Genomic DNA, 20,568 nt, shown 5'->3' with positions numbered 1-20,568 from the left:
TCAGTGCTGTGGCCATGCTGTGAGGACCCGATTCAGACTTCATTTCTAGAACCAGTTCTTTTACCCACCAGTTGAATCCCAGCCTCCATATTCTGGAAAATGAGGATGGTGAAGGCTGTCCTGCTGAGACCTCAGAGTTGTCCTGTCCATCAAATGAGATCAAATGGGCTTTGGAAATGGTTGAGATCTGAAGACATACAAAATGTGATGGTTACCAGGGCTGGTTATTAAAACAATGATGCATTTATTTCTGTACTGGGTGGTAAATAGCTTTGACTTCTTCCCATCTTACCACTACTTCGGTTCCTCCCCAAGGCCCTTGGGCCTGGAATTTCTGGGACTTCTCCTCAATCCAGCAAGCAGTGCCTGACCTTGGTCACAGTCGAGAAGGTCACCTACAGAAATGATTGCAACTCCAGATGCCCTCATCTCTCACCTCTTCCTGTGGGCCTAAGATGGCCTAAGTGGCCTTCCTGGCTCCCATGACCTTCTCCCCCCTTCCCTAACTCCCAGTGTTCACCATGAAGAGCCTTCCTCGGGGGGAGGGGCAACACCTCTTGCTGCTCTTACGGGTGCCTCATGGGGTTGTTCGCATCCTCAGCTGTCCTCAGGCTCCCTTGCTCTCCTTCAGGTCACAACTAAGGTGGAGAGGAGGGAGGAAGAGTAGGTGACAGGCTCTGGGAAGAGAAACTGTTGTCTTGTGTCTAAACTGTGACAGGTGGTGCAGCTTGATGGTTAGGAACACAGGGCTGGGAACCAGACTCCCTGAAATAAATTGTGCTCCTTCATCACGCTCTTGGGCAAGTTACTAACGCTACTGCCTGCCCTTTGGGTTTTTCATTCATGAAATGGGGATTTTAATGGGGCCTGCCTCAAGGGATGGTGAGAGGATTAAACAAAGGATGTTTGTGGATCACTTAGAATAGTGTCTGGCTTGTAGTTTGTTACTGTTAATATTTTTAATTTATTTTTGATAATACCTATTATCCTTCCATGGAATGAATATTATGTAAATGCTACTTTTGGAAATGGTGATGTGGAGGAATCCAGAAGAGAGAAGGAAGTATGGGATGTGTCCAGTATATACATCCATAGTTGCAAATAGTTCTCCTTGTGACTAGTTCATTCATGGGTTTCGGCTCAGACAGGTTGATTGTCATCCACTTAGGACATGAACAACTCTCAGACAATCTGCTGTCTAGGCAATTCTTACCAAGTTATTCCTTCTCTGAAGAACCTGCCGTGGCTGTCTGTTCCCTTTTCTGCTGAGCTCCCTCCGGCATTCGGTTCCCCCATGTACCTCCTGCCAGGCTTGTGTCATCAAGAATCTCTCACATCTAGCACCAGAACAGACTCTCTGTTACATCCCAGAATAGGGCTCAGGTCTTGTCTTCATCTGGCTCATTCCCATTCCCACCTGTGATGTCCTCCCACCTGTTCTTATGAAAGCCAGGTTCTCACTTTCAAAAGCAGATTCAGAGCTCCTCGGTAGAACATCACCCAGGTGTCCTGGGAAGGACAGACCTCAGCATTGTGGGCACCACTTGGAATGTGTTCACAAGCTGCCAGGTGATTTTGTAGCATTTTCAGCAGATATTCTTCTCTCATTTAGACAATACATCTCTTACCCGTGCCCTTCTCCAACCCACGAGAGCAGGGTCCAGGCCTTCTGTTGATTTTGGAGCCAGTTCAGCTCTCTGCATCCAGTAGGTGCTGCTCAGGGCACGTGTGAGGAGCTGCTTCAGAGTTGAGGATGCAGGCCCAGAGTCATATGAGTTTTCCAAGGCCAGAACCCATCAGGCCTGTCGTCAGAAAGCATATAAAGCAACCAGAAATTGCTTTTTTTGGTAGGATAAGCAGTGAGGCTGTTTGGAAACTATCTCTTTTTTTCTTCTTTACTGCAGGAGCAGAAATTATAGCCTAGAAAAACTGGCTCTGACATCACACAGTGGGAACTCAGGGGTGCGGTTGACCCTGCACCTGGTGCTCCTCCCTGACAGCGTGTCTGGCCACAACCCATCTGCCACCTAGACTCTTGGCAGGGACCACACCTGCCTTCTAGGGCTGTCTCAGCACACCCCATCTTTCCTCAGTCTCACTAGGAGATGCCAGGGTGTGGTGAGGGTGATGGGGGCAGTGGTTTCTGGCAAAGGCTTTCTTTAGGTTTCAGCTCTGTAACCCAGTTATGTGCTTTGGGTAACCACTCAACCTCTTTAAACCTCATCTGTGCATCCAGAAAAGAAAGAGAGCTGATGATAATGGTACCTACTTTTAACGATGTTGACTATTGTTGGGTCAACTATATGGAGGGCTGAGCACAGTGCCTGGCAGTTAGGGCTCATCATGTGGACCATTATTGTTTTATATATGACTGGACTCAAAGTCATGGGTTCTGGATAGATCTCAGCTTAGAAATATCCTCTCTGTGGAGCCTCTCCCCCTTCTCTATGTGCACAACTTCTGGCGTCCTCAGGGCCTGTGCAGCACATTGTACTTATGCGTATGGACGTTTATCACTTGCCTGTGAGCCTGCTTCGCCATGGTCATGGCGGGGACTAGAGAGTAGGAATCTGTTTTTTTCCATTCAGCAAATGCTTGAAATAAATATATTGGAAATGGCATCTCCTGCCCTGTTCCCCTATTTTTAAATTTTAATTTAATATATTCATTTTTTAAAATAGGCACTGCTTTCCCATGGTTCAAACTCCACAGTAAACATACAGTAAAAATCTCCCTTCTTTGCTTTTCCTTCCCCAGAGGCAAACAATGTTATAAGTTTTAAATTGTGTTTCCTTTCAGAACTATTATTTGTATCTGTGTGTATGCAACGATAGGTAAATAGTCTGTCAATATTCCTTTTGCTTCTCCATTATTTTTCTAATTTTATTTAATTTTTTAAGAAACTTTTTATGTTGGGGTACAGCCAATCAACAATGTTGTGATAATTTCAGGTGGACAGCAAAGGGACTCAGTCATACATATATGCTCCTCATTTTCTAAAAAATTAATTAATTTTTTATTGAGGGATAATTGTTTTACAGAATTTTTTTGTTTTCTGTCAAACCTCAACATGAATCAGCCATAGAGGAGAGTAAAAAAGTTGGCTTAAAGCTCAACATTCAGAAAACTAAGATCATGGCATCCAGTCCCATCACTTCATGGGAAATAGATGGGGAAACAGTGGAAACAGTGGCTGACTTTATTTTGGGGGGCTCCAAAATCACTGCAGATGGTGATTGCAGCCATGAAATGAAAAGATGCTGACTCCTTGGAAGGAAAGTTATGACCAACCTAGACAGCATATTAAAAAGCAGAGACGATACTTTGCCAACAAAGGTCCATCTAGTTAAGGCTATGGTTTTTCCAGTGGTCATGTATGGATGTGAGAGTTGGACTATAAAGAAAGCTGAGCACCAAAGAATTGACACTTTTGAACTGTGGTGTTGGAGAAGACTCTTGTGAGTCCCTTGGACTGCAAGGAGATCCAAGCAGTCCATCCTAAAGGAGATCAGTCCTGGGTGTTCATTGGAAGGACTGATGTTGAAGCTGAAACTCCAATACTTTGGCCACCTGATGTGAAGAGTTGACTCATTGGAAATGACCCTGATTCTGGGAAAGACTGAAGGCAGGAGGAGAAGGGGAAGACAGAGGATGAGATGGTTGGATGGCATCACTGACCCAAGGGACATGGGTTTGGGTGGACTCCGGCAGTTGGTGATGGACAGGGAGGCCTGGCATGCTGTGGTTCATGGGGTCGCAAAGAGTCAGACATGACTGAGCAACTCAACTGAACTGAACTGATACATATATCACCTCCTTTTCAACCTCCCTCTCATCTCCCTTCCCGTCCCACCCCTCTAGGTTGGTATAGAGCTCCTGTTTGTTTCCTGAGCCATACAGCAAATTCCCATTGGCCATCTATTTTACATATGGTAATTTACATATGGTAAAAAAAAATACATATGGTATTTTACATATGTTGCTCTCTCCATACATCTCACCGTCTCCTCCCCTCTCCCCATCTCAGTATGTCTATTCTCTATGTCTGTTTTTCTTTTGTTGCCCTGTAAGTAAATTCTTCAATATCATTTTTCTAGATTCCATATATATGTGTTAGAATACAGTACTCTTTCTCTTTCTGACTCACTTCACTCTGTATCATAGATTCTAGGCTCATACACCTCATTAGAACTGACTCAAATGCATTCCTTTAATGGCTGAGTAATGTTCCATTGTGTATATATACCACAACTTCTTTATCCATTCATGTGTTGAAAGACATCTAGGCTGCTTCCATATACTAAGTTATTGTAAATAGTGCTGCAGTGAAAAATGGGATACATGTGCCTCTTTCAATTTTGGTTTCCTCAGGGTATATGCATAGAAGTGGGATTGCTGGGTCATATGGTGATTTTATTCCTAGCATTTTAAGGACTCTCCATACTGTCTTTCATGGCTTCCCTGGTGGCTCAGAGGTTAAAGCGTCTGCCTGCAATGTGAGAGACCTGGGTTCAATCCCTGGGTCAGGAAGATCCCCTGGAGAAGGAAATGGCAACCCACTCCAGTTCTTACCTGGAGAATCCCATGGACAGAGGAGCCTTGTGGGCTACAGTCCACGGGGTCGCAAAGAGTCGGACACGACTGAGCGACTTCACTTTCACTACACTGTCTTCCATAGTGGCTGTATCAATTTACATTCCCACCAACAGTGTAAGAGTGTTCTCTTTTCTCCAAACCCTTTCCAGGATTTATTGTTTGTAGACTTTTTGATGAGGGCCATTCTGGTGTGAGGTGATATCTCATTGTGGTTTTGATTTGCATTTCTCTAATAATGAGTGATGTTGAGCATCTTTTCATGTGTTTGTTAGCCATCTGTAGGTCTTCTTTGGAGAAATGTCTGTTTAGGTCTTTTTCCCACTTTTTGATTGGGTTGTTTGTTTTTCTGTTATTGAGTTGTATGAGCTGCTTATATATTTTGGAAATTAATTCTTTGTCAGTTGTTTCATTTGCTATTATTTTCTCCCATTCTGAGGGTTGTCTTTTCATCTTGCTTATAGTTTCCTTTGCTGTGCAAAAGCTTTTAAGTTTAATCAGGTCCCACTTGTTTACTTTTGTTTTTATTTCCATTACTCTAGGAGGTGGGTCATAGAGGATCTTGCTTTGATTTATGTCATTGAGTGTTCTGCCTATGTTTTCCTCTAAGAGTTTTATAGTTTCTTGTCTTACATTTAGGTCTTTAATCCATTTTGAGTTTATCTTTGTGTATGGTGTTAGGAAGTGCTGTTCTAATTTCATTCTTTTACATGTAGCTCTCCAGTTTTCCCAGCACCATTTATTGAAGAGGCTGCCTTTGCCGCATTGTATATTCTTGCCTCCTTTGTCAAAAATAAGGTACCCATAAGTACATGGGTTTATTTCTAGGCTTTCTATCTTGTTCCATTGGTCTATATGTCTGTTTTTGTGCCAGTAGCATACTATCTTGATGACTGTAGCTTTGTAGTGTAACCTGAAGTCAGGAAGGTTGATTCCTCCAGCTCCATACTTCTTTCTCAAGACTGCTTTGTCTATTCAGGGTCTTTTGTGTTTCCATATGAATTGTGAATTTTTTTGTTCTAGTTCTGTGAAAAATGCCATTAGCAATTTGATAGGGATCGCATTTAATCTGTAGATTGCATTTGGTAGTATAGTCATTTTCACAATATTGATTCTCTCCATTCCATATTCTCAACATGGAATATCTCTCCATCAGTTTATGTCATCTTTGATTTCTTTCATCAGTGTCTTATAATTTTCTGTGTACAGTTTTTTTTTTTTTTTTTTTTTGGTCTCCTTAGGTAAGTTTACTTCTAGCTATTTAATTCTTTTTGTTGCAGTGGTGAATGGGATTGATTCTTTAATTGCTCTTTCTGATTTTTCATTGTTTGTATATAGAAAAGCAAGTGATTTCTGTGTATTGATTTTGTATCCTCCTGCTGCTGCTAAATTCACTGATTAGCTCTAGTAATTCTATCTTTAGGGTTTTCTATGTACAGTATCATGTCATCTGCAAACAGTGAGCACTTTACTCCTTCTTTTCCAATCTGGATTCCTTTTATTCCCTTTTCTTCTCTTATTGCTGTAGCCAGGACTTCCAGAACTATGTTGAATAATAGTGGTGAAAGTGGACACCCTTGTCTTATCCCTGATGTTAGGGGAAATATTTTCCATTTTTCACCATTGAGAATAATGTTTGCTGTAGGCTTCTCAAATATGGCCTTTACTATGTTGAGGTAGGTTCCTTCTATGCTCATTTTCTGAAGAGTTTTAATCATAAATAGGTGCTGAATTTTGTCAAAGGCTTTTTCTGAATCTATTGAGATGATCATATGGTTTGTATCTTTCAATTTGTTAATATGGTATATCACATTGATTGTTTTGCATATATTGAAGAATCCTTGCATCCCTGGAATAAACCCAACTTGATCATGGTATATGAGCTTTTTGATGTATTGCTGAATTCTGTTTGCTAAAATTTTGTTGAGGATTTTTGCGCCTATGTTCATCAGTGATGTTGGCCTGTAGTTTTCTTTTTTTGTGTGTTGTCTTTGTCTGGGTTTGGCATTAGGTTGATGGTGGCCTTGTAGAATGAGTTTGGAAGTGTTCTCTGCAATTTTTTGAAAGAGTTTTAGGAGGATAGGCATTAGCTTTTTTCGAAATGTTTGATAGAATTCTCTAGTGAAGCCATCTGGTCCTGAGCTTTTGTTTTGGGAGATTTCTGATCACAGCTTTAATTTCAGTGCTTGTAATTGGGTTGTTCATAATTTTTATTTCTTACTGGTTCAGTCTCGGAAGATTGAACTTTTCTAAGAATCTGTCCATTTCTTCCAGTTATCTACTTTATTGGCATATAGTTGTTCATAATAGTCTCTTATAATCCTTCATATTTCTCCATTGTCTGTTGTAACCTCTCCTTTTTCATTTCTAATTTTGTTGATTTGATTATTCTCTCTTTTTCTCTTGATGAGTCTGGCAAAGGGCTTGTCAATTTTGTTTATCTTCTCAAAGAACCAGCTTTTACTTTTATTAATCTTTGCTATTGTTTCTTTCATTTCTTTTTCATTTATTTTTGCTAGCATCTTTATGATTTCTTTCCTTCTACTAAATTTGGGTTTTTTTTTCTTCTTTTTCCAGTTGTTTTAGGTGTAAAGTTAGGTTGTCTATTTGATGTTTTTCTTATTTCTTGAGGTAGGATTGTATTTCTATAAACTTCCCTCTTAGAACTGCTTTTGCTGCATCCCATAGGCTTTGAGTTTTTGTGTTTTCATTGTCATTTGTTTTTAGAAATCTTTTAATTTCCCTTTTGATTTCTTCAGTAATCTGTTAGTTATTTAGAAATGTGTTGTTTCATCTCCATGTGTTTGTGTTCCTTACAGTTTTTTCTTGTAATTGATATCTAGTCTCATAGCATTGTGGTCAGACAAGACGCTTGATACAATTTCAATATTCTTAAATTTACTGAGGTTTGATTTGTGACCCAAGATGTGGTCTATCCTGGAGAATGTTCCATGCGCACTTGAGAAGAAGGTGTATTCTTCTGTATTTGGGTGGAATGTCCTGAAGATACCAATGAAATCCATCTCATCTAATGTATCATTTAAGACTTGTGTTTCCTTATTAAATTTCTGTTTTGATGATCTGTCCATTGGTGTGAGTGGGGTGTTAAAGTCTCCTACTCTTATTCTGTTACTGTCCATTTCTCCTTTTATGTCTGTTAGTGTTTGTCTTATGTATTGAGGTGCTCCTATGTTGGGTGCATAGATATTTACAGTTGTTATGTCTTCCTCTTGGATTGACCCCTTGATCATTCTGTAGTGTCCTTCTTTATCACTTGTAATCTTCTTTAAGGTCTATTTTGTCTGATATGAGGATTGCTACTGCAGCTTTCTTTTGCTTCCAATTTGCATGGTATATATTTTTCCATCTTCTCATTTTCAGTCTATATGTGTCTTGAAGTCTGAAGTGGGTTTCTTGTAGATAGCATATATATGGGTCTTGTTTTTATATGCATTCAACCCATTTGTGTCTTTTGGTTGGAGCATTTAATCCACTTACATTTAAGGTAATTATTGATATATATATTCCTATTGCCATTTTCTAATTATCTGGGGCTGATTTTGTAGCTCTTTTTTCTTCTATTGTATTTCTTGACTATATAAGTCCATTTAACATTTGTTATAAAGCTGGTTTGGTGGTACTGGATTCTCTTAACTTTTGCTTGTCTGGAAAGCTTTTGATTTCTCCATCAATTTTGAATGAAACCCTTGCCGGGTACAGTAATATTGGTTGTAGATTTTTCCCTTTCAGTACTTTAAATATATCCTGCCATTCCCTTCTGGCCTGCAGAGTTTCTGCTGAAAGATCAGCTGTTAACCATATGGGGTTTCCCTTGTATGTTACTTGTTGCTTTTCCCTTGCTGCTTTTAATATTCTTTCTTTGTGTTTAGTCTTTGTTTGTTTGATTAGTATATGTCTTGGCATGTTTCTCTTTGGGTTTATCCTGTATGGGACTCTTTGTGCCTCTTGAACTGATTGGCTATTTCCTTTTCCATGTTGGGGAAATTTTCAACTATAATCTCTTCAAAAATGTTCTCATACCCTTTCTTTTTCTCTTCTTCTCCTCCTGCTGCTGCTGCTACTGCTAACTTGCTTCAGTCATGTCCGACTCTGTGCCACCCCAGAGACAGCCCACCAGGCTCCCTCGTCCCTGGGATTCTCCAGGCAAGAACACTGGAGTGGGTTGTCATTTCCTTCTCCTGGGACCCCTGTAATTCGAATGTTGATGTATTTGATATGGTCCCAGAGGTCTCTGAGACTGTCCTCAGCTCTTTTCATTCTTTTTACTTTATTCTGCTCTTCAGTTATTTCCACCATTTATCTTCCAGCTCACTAATTCATTCTTCTGCTTCAGATATTCTGCTATTGATCCCTTCTAGAGTCTGGTAGGCTGCCCTCTATGGGGTCGCACAGAGTCGGACACGACTGAAGTGACTTAGCAGCAGCAAAAGCAGCAGAATATTTTTAATTTCAGTAATTGTGTTCTTTGTCTCTCTATGCTTATTTAATTCTTCTATGCCTTTGTTAATTGATTCTTGCATTTTCTCCATTTTGCTTTCAAAGTTTTTGTTCATCTTTAGTATAATTATTCTGAATTCTTTTTCAGATAATTTTCCTAATTCCTCTTCATTTATTTGGACTTCTCTTTTTCTAGTTGTTCCTTCATTTGTGCAGTATTTCTCTGCCTTTTCTTTCTTTCTTTCTTTTCTTTTTTAAAGTTATTGTGTTTGAGGTCTCCTTTTCCTAGGCTTCAAAGAAAGGTGAATTCCTTCCTTGAAGAAGGTTGAATTCTTTCTTGCTTTTGGTCTCTGCCCTCCTCCGTCTGGCCCAGTTGTATGTGTGAGCTTCGTATATGGTGAGATTTGTGCTGAGTTTTGGTTTGTTTGTTTTTCCTCTGATGGGCAACTCCTGTCTGCTGATGATTTGGCTTGTATTTTTGTTTTCTTTGTTCTTTAGATGAGGCACCCTGCACAGGGTGCTACTGATGGTTGGGTGATGCTGGGTCTTGTATTCAAGTGGTTTCCTTTATGTGAGTTCTCACTATTTGATACTCCCTAGGGTTAGTTCTCTGGTAGTCTAGGGTCTTGGAGTCAGTCCCCCACTCCAAAGTCTCAGGGTTTGATCTCTGGTCAGGAATGAAGATTCCACAAATGGTTTGTTATGGCATTAAGGGAGAGTAAAACAAATATCCAAAAACGAGAAACCGAAGACAAACCCCAGACAAATGGCAGTTACAAAACCAGGCAAATAATAATTAAAATAATGGAATATACACACAAGCATATATACCCATGAGCAAAGTGAAAACAGTCCAACAAAAATAAGTACTGTAGGTTTGTCTGGCAAACAAAGGAGATCAAAAATTATATTTACCAGTTAAGAAGAAAACTAACTTAAGCACAAACTGGAAAACAAAACTAAAGCAAGGTGCCAAGTGGGGAATAAAGCAATGAAAACAAAGCTAGCAAATATATTGAGAGGAAAGAAAAGAAAGGAAAGAAAGAAAGAATAGATATGCAAAGTTAAATAGAGGTAGATGAAGATTTATATACTTAAAGATAAACTGCAAGGGGAAAAGAACAGTAGGAAGGGCAAATGAAGGAATAAATGTAGAAAAAATATAATAGGCTTACAAAAATTAAAAATTAAAATTATAAAAAAAGAGAAAAGAGAAAAAAAGGGAAGAAGAAAGAAAAAAGGGGGGGGGAGGGAAAACTCCGCAGAACTGCAAAAGTCCAATATAGAGGCAGATATATAACAACAATAAAAACGTGACTGAAGAAAAAGAAAAAGAAAAAAAAAGCTCAAAAGCTTAATTGGATTTCTTAGTGCCAATAAAATCAACAACTACAACCGTGTGGGGGGAAAAAAAAGAAAGAAAAAAAAAATCCCAAAGAATCTACAGAACAAGTCAGAATATAAGAATAATAAATGTTTTTCTTGAGTCTCTGCTGTCAGAGTCCTTTCCTGCGCTGGGAATCACAGTCAGCCTTACCTCCCTAGGATGCCCTCCAACACTGTACTGATCTCTGGACCTGCTGTGGGGGCAGCTCAGATTCTAATCTGGTCCTACTCCTGTGTGTTCTTGCCTCCAATGTCCACAGCTATCAGAGCTAGTGCGTTTTCTTTTGTGGGAGCTCTCAATGGCCTTTTATATATTCTATAGAAACAGAGTCTGCTTAGTTGATCATGTGGATTTAATCTGCAGCTTGTACAGCTGGTGAGAAGGTTTTGGGTCTTCTTCTTTAGCCACATTGCCCCTGGGTTTTAACTGTGGTTTTATTTTCACCCCTACATGTGGGTTGTTCGCTGGGGTTTAGCTCCTGAGGCTGCCCTGGAGGTCTTGAGTTTGCCCCCGTGAGGGCCAGGTGTGGGAGTGGTGCAGCTGCTTGGGTCACAGGGGTTCTGGCAGCACCAGGTACTCAGGGGGGGTTGGCAGCTAGGGCAGCAGGAAATATAGTGCTCTAGAAGGGTATGGCAACCAATATTGGCCAATACACTCCAGTATTTTTGCCTGGAGAACCCCCTCTCTGACAGAGAAGCCTGGCAGGCCACAGTCTATAGGGTCGCAAAGAGTTGGACAGGACCGAAGTGACCCTGCATGCATAAACACAAGATTAAAAAATTTTTTTTTTGTCTCTGGCAGCTCTACCCCAGTGAGAGCTGAGCGTGAGGGTGGTGCAGCTGCTTGGCTTGCGTGGACTCTGGCGGCGCCAAGTGTGCAGGGACATGGACTGCCTCCGTGGCAGGAATTATGGCCCTATCAGAGCCTCTTGTAGCTGGCAATCAGAAGGCCTCTTTGGCCAGTCTTTCTCCGTAGCTCCGTAGATCAGGCACTTAGAGGGATCCTTTGCTTGGGGTCCTTCTCTGTTGTTCAGTGCATCAGGCACATAGAGACAACCCCCCCACACAACCCACCCCCGGCTGGGGTCCTACTCTGTAGATTGGTGCATCAGTCACTGAAAGGAGCACCCTGGGTGGGGTCCTACTCTGTAGTCCAATGCATCAGGCATTTGATGGGCCAGCCTCTCTATGGTTTAGCTGCCAATGCTGGCTTGTGGGGAGAGAGAGGCTATGGTGATGGCTCCACCCCTTACTCATGACTCAGCAGTATCTCCTTGCTTCTATGGCTGCCTGGCTTTCTGCCACAGGCACTTCCCATCACGATATCCTCCCTCACCTCCCCTCCGCAGTCAACAGCAGCCCTCACCCTGGGATTGCTCCATAATCCCTAAATTCCAGCTCCCAGCCACTGCCCCTTCCAGGAGACCCGTGTTCCTGCCTGGCATATGTATGGCTGCGGCAAGGACTGTCTGATTCTCATTCCATTTAGGCTGCCACAGATCAGCTGTTTCACTCTCAGCCTTAAATGTTTCTCCTCTGACTCAGACAATTGCCCCTCCATGGGGATCAGACCCCTGCTTCAGTTCCCCCACCTGCTGAGGATAGGTCCAGTCCTACTAATAGTCCCATTTCCCCCCCTAGTTCCTTTGTTCTACTGAGTTTTGCGTGGTTCTATATATTCTTTTCCAATGGTCAGGTCCTCCTGTCCATGCTCAGCTGGTGTTCTGTATGCATTTTCTGTGTGTGAAGTGTATTCATGATGTATCCGTGGAGAGAGATGTACTCCATGTCTACCTACTCCTCTGCCATCTTGTTCTCCCTGCTCCTTATTTTTGATAACTCCTCTTCCCTGGTGGCTCAGACAGTAAAGAATCCACTGCAATGCTGGAGACCTGGGTTCGATCCCTGGGTTGGGAAGATTCCCTGGAGGAGGACATGGCCACTCCAGTATTTTTGCCTAGAGAATCCCCATGGACAGAAGAACCTGGTGGGCTACAGTCCATGGGGTTGCAAAGAGATGGACATGACTGAGCAACTAAGCACACATCTGTATTGTGGATGTGGTTGTATATAGCCCAGGTTCTGGAGCTAGATGGCCTGGTGCCAGCCCTGGCTCAACTACTTACCACCCATGTGATCTTGGGCAGGTTACTTAACCTCTCTGTGCCTTGTGTCATTATTTGCAAATTGAGTATGCAGCAGGCACTGTTCCTGAAGGCTTGCTAGGAGGAAATGGGTATAAAGCCTCGAGAATGCTGCTTGCACGGACTGAAGGCATATGATGGCAGTTATCATTACGGGTTGCTATTCATTCAGTGTTTACCCCACTCCAGGGCTCCTTTACCCTCATTATCTCCTGCACCACCCCACAACCTTATGAAGCAAGGACTATCTTCACTGCACCTTGGACTTAGGGCTGGTCTCTGGCCCAAAGCCCCAGGTTCCTAGGATAGTAAATGTCAGAGATGAGATTTAAGGCCGAACAGGCAGAGCCTATTCTATCTCTTGAAGCTTCCTGTTTATATCTCCTTCCCAAGGCTATAGTCTACACACAGTAAGTGCTCAGAAAAAGCTTGGGTCTTTCCTCCCCCATACCTTTGGTTTGTGTTTGAGAGCATCATTTCTGAGCAGACTCTTTGAGTATCTAGATGTGTCCTGGTTTGACCCTCAGTTCAGCTCAGTGCCTTATGCTCAGAATCTGCAATTCCTGCCTGGCACATCTCTAAGGGAATCTGCCTCCCAATTATCTTTTTCTTTTCTCCCTAATGTTTATATCAGCAGAAATGAAGGAGAGAAAAACCAGTCTTTAACTAGGATTTTATTACCCATTGACCTCAGCCATCTCCATCTATCTCTCCCAAGCTCTGCCCATTAGTTGTCAGGGAAACGTGGTGTAACTCCTGGCCTGCTACAGTTGGCTGAGTTTAATTCTCCCTGCTGCCCCCGCTGGCTGGGCATGGCCACCCCAAGTACTGGCTTCAGAAGCATTGTCAGGCACAGCCCTGGAAAAGTAAATCAGGAGAATGAGATGTGTTTGAGTGAAGAGCTGAATAGCTGACTAGCTCTTTATTTTCAGAGAGTAATTGCAGTTTTAAGTATGGTTCATGGGACATTGCTGGAAATCATGAGGTTGAATTTGGTCCAGAATCGTACATGTGAGAACAGCTGACTTTGAAGATGCTCATTTGGGCCCAAGCTTTGTTCTATTGTATCTTAAACCCCTGTAGCTCCTCTGAACCTGATGTCCTCACCCCAGACCCTCCCCTCTGTCTTCCTCTCCCTGTCTCTGCTTCCTTGGAAGAAGGAGCATCAATTTCCATATTCCCTCTCCTCCCTTGGCACATTTTTTGTTTCCATGCACAGATGAATTCTCATCAGTTCAGTTCAGTCGCTCAGTCGTGTCCGACTCTTTGTGACTCCATGAATCGCAGCACGCCAGGCCTCCCTGTCCATCACCATCTCCTGGAGTTCACTCAAACTCATGTCCATCGAGTCAGTGATGCCATCCAGCCATCTCATCCTCTGTTGTCCCCTTTTCCTCCTGCCCCCAATACCTCCCAGCATCAGTCTTTTCCAATGAGTCAACTCTTTTCATGAGGTGGCCAAAGTACTGGAGTTTCAGCTTTAGCATCATTCCTTCCAAAGAACACCCAGGACTGATCTCCTCTAGAATGGACTGGTTGGATCTCCTTGCAGTCCAAGGGACTCTCAAGAGTCTTCTCCAACACCACAGTTCAAAAGCATGAATTCTTCATCACTCCCTTCCAAATTGCCTATCTTGCCTCTTCCTATTGCCCATCTCAATCTCTGAAGCACCTTGCTTCCTTCTTTTCCAAAGTTTGAGAATGTTTCCTAATATCTCCTTCTTCACTAGCAGTCCCTCTGCCTTCAGATATGCACAGGCTTCGTCCACCTTTCCATTGGCTCTTTTGCCACTAGAGCTACTTCCTCATTCCACAAGTATTCCTGAAAGTCCAGCTCTGGACCTTCTGGAAGTCCAGCTCTAAGAAGACAGGGGTGAAGCAGACACACTTCCCATCATTGAGGGGCTCCCACTTGGGCACTGGGACAAAAATGTGACCAATGGGTGTGATGCACAGGGTGTGCTTACTGGAATAGCATCAGACACTGACCCAGAAGAGCGGAGGTGAGGTGGGTGGAAGGACAGGTCAATTGAGAAAACTCAACAAGGGCAAGTGGGCTTTGTCATTCGAGACATGGAGACTTTTGCACTGAGTGTGTAGTGTCAAGGGCAGGCAACTTCTTATAGCTGTCACCATATATCCAGTTCTGCCATCAGGACTTGGAGATGTGACCCAGTTTACTCTGATTCTGTCCATATTTTCTCAAATCTGTGTTGAGTAACTTCATGTTGGTTCTTGAAATCAGCCACAGTGTGAGTATTTACATCATAAAAATCAGCAAACACTACAAAAACTGAGTTTGTTTTCTTTCTTTCTTTTTTGAGTCATTTACTAGCATACCTCTAGGGCATCATAGGCTTCCCTGGTGGCTCAGCTGGTAAAGAATCCGCCTGCAGTGCAGGAGGCCTGGGTTCGATCCCTGGAGAAGGGAACTGCAACCCACTCCAGTATTCAGGTCTGGAGAATTGCATGGACAGAGGAGTCTGGTGGGCTACAGTCCATGGGGTCCCAAAGAGTGGGACATGACTGAGTGACTTTCATTTTCAGGGCATCAAAGACAAAGCAGCATTTTTCTTTGAATTTGAAAGATAGGCAGCAGATTTCTAAGTAATGAAAGTGGGGAGAGGAAAGGGTGAAAGACGTTTGGTTGTTTGGGCTTTTTCAGTTGCAAGTGATATAAACTTAATTCAAACTAACTCAAGGGAAAAAGAATGGTATTAGCTCATGTCATAAGGAAGAGGGGGTGGTTGTTGCATGCATGGATGGAACAAGGGGTTCAACTAAGTTATTGGGAATTTCTATCTTTCTTTTAAAAGTGCCTCTTCTCCATCTCCATCCTCTTTCTCTCCCTTTTTTCATCTCCATCTCCTTCTCTGTCTTAGCTCTACTTTAAGTCTCATAAGATAAGATGCCCTCTTCCAAATTTTCAATCCATCTGCCAATTGACTCTATATGTAGTCATGTACCCACCCCTGGACACCTACTCTGTCCAGGAGGATGGATGTTTGTGAATAAAAAACAGATCTGTACTCTGAAGGGGAAAAGATTACTAAGGAGGGAAAGAACATTAATTTCTCCTAAGATTACAGGCAGTGGGAAGAGGGGGAGAAGTGAAAGGACCTGATTTGTTTAAGGACTGCTGAGATGCTTGGTGTGTTTGACATGCAGGATTCTTCTATGCCTTGTCAAACTTCCAGAAAGGATGACTCACACCTGTGGCTTCAATCTTCTTTCCTCTTGTGCCAGCCCTCTGTATTTTAGAGTTCACACCACTTTATTGAGGCTGATCTCCTGAAAGGACACAGAAAACTCTGGTCCCAAAGCCGATGGTTTTCTCTACTTTCACTTTCTTGAACTGTGCTATCTGATATTGACCCACACATTGACCAACTTTTTTTCTTTTAAAACTCTTATCTTTATCTTTGGCCTTCACAAAAACACCATCTGCCTGTCTCCTACCTCCTTGAAGCTTCTTCTTTGACCACAGCTGTGGTTGGATGTCTTTATCATAACTTGGTCCATTTCTCTTCTTTCTCTATTGTTTTCCTCTGGGCTTAAACCATACTAATAACTTTCATATTTAAAATTCTGGACCTTATCTCTGAGTCTCTAATTGTATCCCTATATCAGTCTGTGATACTTCCTTTCAAAGAGTTCATAATTACTTAGTCTCAACCTGACTCAAATGGAATTTATCTATTCCCAATCTCCTTATAATTTCCCTGCCTCTCTGGATAATGCCCTACTTACAGGTTTCCAGTCATGACAATCTCTGGTGACTATTTCCTTTTTAGCATTCCTGCTCCAGCCTTTGACCTCAGACCACATTATTTTTCTTGGTGGGCATACTGGATAATTATACAAAGGTTTTCAATTTAATTCCAGTGTGTTTAGACAACATGCTTTGTGTAAGTCTAATCTTTTAAAATGTTTTGAGGCCTATCTATGGCCTATAAAATGATCTTAGTAATTTGTGTGTGTGTGTGCATTCAAAAAGTGTGTCCGCTGTTGTTGCTTGAAGAGTTCTATAAAAGTCAATTAGGTCAAGTTCATTGATAATATTGTTCAAATTTGTATATCCTTACCAATTATTGGGACAGAACTTTTAAAATCTTGGACTCCAATTGTAGATTTATCTATTTCTCTTTGCTTTTCTACCTTTTTTTTTTTTTTTTTTGCTTTATATATTTTGAAGCTATGTTATCAGGTGCATAAATGTTTAGGCTTGTTAATTCTTAATGAAGTAAATCCTTGTTATTATGAAATGACTGTATTTACCTCTGGTTATATTATTTGCCCTAAACTATGCTTTATGAATATTGTTATTCCAACTTTCTATTAGTTTTAGTATGATATATCTTTTTCCTTAAAAAAATGTTTAAACCTATTTGTGTATTTAAATTTAAAATGGGGTTTTTTTGTAGGTAGTTATGGGTCAGTCTTGATACTTTTATCTGATCTGACAATCTTTGCCTTTTGTTTGAGATTTTCAGCCCATCCACATGTAATATGATTAGTGAAATAGTTTTTCTTTTTTGTCTGGGTTTCATTTTGGATAGTTTCTATTTCTACAACTTCAAGTTAACTATTAATAATATCTTCTGCCACATCTAATCTGCCATTGATCCCATCCAGTATTACTAGTTTTTAAAATCTGAGACATTGACGTTTTTAATCTCTAAAAGTTTTATTTGAGTCTTTTAAACTATCTTCCATACTTAATCTTCTCTTTAGCTATTAAATACATGGAATACTGTTTTAACAACTGTTTTAATGACCCTCTAAGGTAATTCGATTCTGCTTTAGTTCTTGGCCATTTCAATGAACTGTTTTCTCTCATTATTATAAGTCATATTTTCTTGCTTCTTTGCATGCATGGTTATCTTTTATTGGATTTTAGACAATGTAAGTTTTACCTTGTTAAGGTGTTGATATTTTTATGCTTCTGTAAATATTCTTATCTTTATTTGAGATGCAGTTAAATTACTTGGAAACAGTATTGATCATTCTCACTTTTAAGATTTGTCAGAAAAAAAAAAAAATCAGAGCATCATTTCCTAGGGCTAATTTTCCTCCCCTCCTGAGGTAAGATATTTCTGAGCACTCTACCAAATATGTCATGAATGATGAGTTTTTCAGTCTGACTAGTGGCAACAGGCACCATTTCTGACTCTCTGTGTGAGCACCAAATACTGTTCACTGTAATCTTTGAAAGTCTCTTTTCCTGGTCTCAGATAGTTTCTTCATTGCTGATTAGTACTCTGGTGAACGCTCAAAGGGAACTTCGGCATATTTCCAGTGTTTTCTTTTTTTAGCTGTTCTTTCCGCTCTGATACTATAAACTCTCACTGCCCTTGTCTCCTGGGCTTTCAACTCTGTGTTCTCAACTTACGTAGTCCAGCAGACTTTGCCTGTGTTCTCTTGCAGTGTCTATCGTTACCTTTTCTTGCCCAGTCTACCCTATAGGCTTTTAGGTGACCTATAGGCAATTTGAAGTATCATCTCCATAAGATGATCTCTCTCTACACGGTGAAGGTCTTAATGTCCCTCCTCAAGTCTTGGCTACTGCATTCCAAAAATAACTCTGGTTAGAGCCATTCTTTGATTTTATATATTACAAAGAAGAGTGAAAAACTATAAATTAAACAATGGTTATATGAGGCACGCTTGGCATGAAATACCAATGTAGGAATTAGAAACCATCCATTTCTGCACTTTTGTCATATTATCTCCTCAGCATACTGGCTCTCTATTTAGACTTTAACCCTGTTTGCCAACCTGAGTTAAATTCTTCTTTCCCTGTCAGCCCCTAGCCTTAACCCACATTCAAAACCAGGAGTCTTCAAGAACTCTCCTCATGCATTTTTCTCTTTTTTTGGGGGGCTCTTTTATTAGCCAGAAATGAAGCATATTGGTTTAATGTCCTTTAAATAAACTCTCTACTCTGCCTAGCTGACCTCTCAGGGAAATGTTTCCATCCCATCCAGAGGGAGATGGAGCAAAACCTTTTCCTTCAGACTTTTTTTTAGGCTCAGCAACCCACCTACACACACACACACACACACACACACACACACACACACACACACACCAAAAAAGGGTCAAATTTGGCAGCTTTTCAGTCCTGCTCTTCTGTTGCTAAAGCCCCCAGTCAGTGAAAGTAGAAATGAGTGCTGTTGAATCTGCCTGAGTTTGGGGTCATCTCCCAGTGATGGGTTGACCCAGATACCCAGATGATGACAATCTAATTTCTTCTTCCTCTTTTGGGAAAATCATGGCCAAAGGAGAATGTGGCAGTTCTCAACAGCTCCACTTTCTATACTAGGTGAGTTTCAGAAGGATGTCTCCATAGAAGGGATGCCAGTTCTTCCAGATCATGTATTTAAAAACATATAGAAGAGATAACACATCTTTAAAGAAAATTCATAGTAGGTTCCAGATAGTGGCTCCTTCCAGCTAGCTGAACATTATAAAATAGACCTCTGGTTTAGCTTGAAACTTATCATTTATTTTCTTGCCCAAGGATCGTCTGCTCAGCTCCCAAGTAAGGTTGAATTTCTCTTTGGTGTTTAAAATCATTACTTTAGTGTTCTTTTTATTCATTGGAAAATGGATTCTTTTCCCTCCAGAGTTTGAAGGTAAATGCCTGGGTGGGACAGTGATGCGAGGCTGTCAGTTGAGAGGCAATAAGAATTCCAGAGAGGAGCATGAGCTGGATTCAATCAGATATTGATTTTTCAGCCCAGTAAATTGTGGCTGCTTCATAGCAAGGGTAACAAGTACGCTGTGCTTTTCAGAAAGAGATGTGATCAGCTTTTAAACAATAAAGAGGAGCACTGCTGGGCAGAGTGATTCAATTTAAATCCTCATGAAAGCTGGTTGTGAGTTTAAAATAAACAAAGCAACATTAAAAGCCACCACCACACCCAGAACCCCACGTCAACAGTAAAACAGATAGAGGGATTTAAGCCATCCAAGGTGATGTTTAAAGAAATTGAATTCCATTGAGGATAACAGGCTAGATTTACCTGAAATATCTCAGTGGCTATGCATTTAGTCATCCCTTTTCTAGGCATGCAGGAAAAATTCATTACCCAAAAGACCCTCTGATGGGCATCCAGGGGCCACTCTGGGCAGGAGTGTGGGTGCCTCCTTCTCTTAGGGACCAAACTGGCACAAGGTTCTCTGGCTGGGACTCCTTTCCTTCTGACCCTGTGCCTTGCCTCCTATATCCTAGCTGCTCCTCATTAGGCCCCTCCTCTGCGGGGTTCTCATGTTGTATGTCTCAGCTAAAACATCACCCTTTCTGAGCAGAGGAACTGGGTCCACACCCTGAGATCTCTATGTGTGATTTTTGCTGCTAGTGATGCTGCTGGGAGAATGTGACTGTGTGCTCCCAGCCCCAGGCTTAGTGTTGCGTGTTTTGTGTTCTATCCATGGATGATGGAGAGCTCTCTCTTTCTCTCTGTGTGCCTGCTCAGTCATGTCCAACTCTTTGCACCCCATGGACTGTAGGCTTCCATGGGATTATCCAGCTCAGAATACTAGAGCAGGTTGCCATTTCCTACTCCAGAGGATCTTCTCGACACAAGGGTTGAACCCAATCTCTTACGTCTCCTACATTGGCAGGTGGATTCTTTACCACTGTGCCACCTGGGTAGTCCAGTGGAGAGCTCTGAGCTTCCCATTATTTGAGGGTCTAAGACTGCCCTGGAATCACCCTCGTCAAATGTGCCTCTGACCACTGCTGGACTGGGCAGGTGTAGAGGCAGATGGCATATACTCATCATCTCCTAAGATCAAGGCGATGCAAGGGGTGTGTGGCAGTGCTTCTCTGTTTCAAGCCCAGGAAGGGGCTATTTGTGTGTGGATAAGGTTTTGAGATTATGTTTGTTTGTTTTTTTTAAATCCGCTACCCTTCATCTCTTCTCTCTATTCATACTAGCTCTATGTTCATTGCCTCAAGGAAGGTTTCAGTTCAGTTCAG

Source organism: Oryx dammah, unplaced genomic scaffold, assembly GCF_014754425.2.
Source record: "Oryx dammah isolate SB20612 unplaced genomic scaffold, SCBI_Odam_1.1 HiC_scaffold_2, whole genome shotgun sequence".
In the NCBI taxonomy this organism is placed as follows: domain Eukaryota; kingdom Metazoa; phylum Chordata; class Mammalia; order Artiodactyla; family Bovidae; genus Oryx; species Oryx dammah.
This window is presented reverse-complemented; position numbering follows the sequence as displayed.